At 41.1% G+C, this 2,206-nt stretch overlaps 1 long non-coding RNA gene across 1 annotated transcript; it reads left to right on the top strand.

Annotated features, from left to right (window-relative positions):
- The first annotated feature begins 835 nt into the window (after nucleotides 1-835).
- Nucleotides 836-1,740, top strand: LOC138843899 (uncharacterized). The gene is made up of 2 exons (XR_011379065.1): nucleotides 836-1,223; nucleotides 1,458-1,740. It is a non-coding gene; the product is annotated as an uncharacterized lncRNA (long non-coding RNA).
- The last annotated feature ends 466 nt before the right edge of the window (nucleotides 1,741-2,206 follow it).

Here is a 2,206-nt window from a genome sequence, read left to right on the forward strand (position 1 = left end):
GTCTGCAATGACTAACTACCTTCCACAACACCATTCAGTAAATTAGTCTCAATTTCTCACCAAAGTTACGCTACCAAATTACCTAATCTGTACTTAATCATGTGTTTGACCTGAGGCTGATTTTCTTACTTGTATATTCTTTTTATTAGATTATTTCTATGCTTATCATTTCTTAATTATTGATCATTTAAGATCTTTTGTATTACTATGTACATAGGATGTATTACATATACATTCTGTGATTTTTTATATGAATAAACTGTACCGTATACAATGGAGTTTTCGAGCATAACTTATTGATTATAATTTACCATTTATTACTCCAAATGAGTTTCAAGATATCTTTTTTACTAACATAACAGCTTCAGGATTATATTTATATTAATATATTAAATGTGGTAACAAGTAGCAGCTTTTCAATATTTAGTCTTTTTTTCCAACACCCTCCTATGTTTCTCTTGGATTTTAAATTTTTTCATCATTTTCTAAGTTTAACAGCTCCTCTGTCTAGCTTCTATGTCTTTCTGTTAGACCTATAATTTCCATATTTTCATTGCTATTTGGAGTAGAATCATTCCTCTTGGTATATTCTACTTATTAACCTGAACACGTTTTCTCTTGCCCTGACTTGCTTTTGTCCTTTAAAATAGTATTCTCAGCGTTAGGAAGGTCTCTGAATTTCAGAGGAACGGAAGCAAGGACAGGCCTGGGGCGGCCCCAGGTGTGATGGGGTGGCAGAAGGACGTTTCCACGGCACGCGTGCGTTTCTGGGGGTGGAGAAAGCAGCAGCGATGCAGGGGTGGGAGAGGGGCACACACGGGCAGCTTGCCACAAGGGCTGTAGAAACTCCCTGCGTCAACAGTTTCAGTTTCTTTATCCTTAAATGTTATACTGGGAACAAAATAATCTCTCAGGTCCATTTGGAGTTGATAGAGCTTAACTGTTAAGAGCCTGGTCCCACGAGACACACAGAGTGGATGGTGACATCACGTCTCTAAGGCCACTCCGCACAGTTCAGGGGTAAACTCCGCAGTTCTCTGAGACTGGGATTGCCGTGACCTTGTGAGACAGCCCCCGTGCTGAGACAACCACAGCTGGCTTGGGCGCTGTCTTCCAGGAACCGTCCCCATACCTAGCAAACCCCTCTCTCCTTCCCCTCCTGACTGCTGCTCCCAAGGGCTCGTGTTTGTGATCAGATGGCTGCAGAGCACAAGGGTCCCTCGGTAAGTGCCTCCCATTTCCACATCTCTGAAAGTCAGGAAGTGTCCTTTACCTGGTGCTGACAGCTCGATGGGGTGCTTTGAGGAAGCGGTGGCCCCGCACAGAAATCGGGTTAATGCCCCTGAGGCCAGCAGTCAGCCTCGCTGAGCTTCTAATGCTCATTGCACTGTGCCTTTCTATACAAACATAAATGTCTTCGTCAGCTGGCCCAAATGTGCTCACATGCCACCCTACAGGACTCCCTCTCTCTCGGAGCATGGAAAACCTTCTCATGGAGATTCTACTGCCGCAGTGAGGACCAAGTGCTGTGCTGCCCGATGTTGAAGTTCCCCCCAAGTTTTCATTTTCTGTCCATTCTTCTTTTTCAGTGTTTCTATTTTCATCCCCTGATATCCACCCCATTCTCTCGTTTCCTTTTAGATTTGTATTTTTTTATTTTATAGTTTTTCTGTATAATTATTCTTTTATTATGATCTTACAACAATTTCACCACTGAAATAAAGAAATGGAGCAACATAATTCCTCATGTCAGATTAATACTTTCTCCATGTTGAACTCAGAAATTAGATAAGTATTGTCAGGAAGCTATAGTTACCCGTTCCTCAGGTTTGTCATTTGGGCAGCATGAGTAACAACAAGGAAACAGAGTAAGAATTATTTAATACTTGATTCATTCTGTCCACAACAGTTCCCCAGTTTTGTCTTTTCGTTTTGGGTGTTGTGTTGTTTTGTTTTTACTTTTCATGATCCTAATTTTTTTAAGATCCTACTCTAGTTTTCTTGCAAAATGTTTCAAATTGTGGTCACACTCTGCATTTGACTGATTATTTAATGGTCAGAATCATGTGAAACATTTGGCAAGAATATGACAAAGAGGCTGGTGTGTGCTGTAAAAGGATATTTTCACCAGACAGAAAATCCTAGGTTGCAAGTTCCTTGAGTATATGGGAACCATAAAGTTGCCTGCCAATCTTCCCATGCAAAC

Source organism: Oryctolagus cuniculus, chromosome 1 (genome assembly GCF_964237555.1).
Source record: "Oryctolagus cuniculus chromosome 1, mOryCun1.1, whole genome shotgun sequence".
Taxonomy (NCBI): Eukaryota; Metazoa; Chordata; class Mammalia; order Lagomorpha; family Leporidae; genus Oryctolagus; species Oryctolagus cuniculus.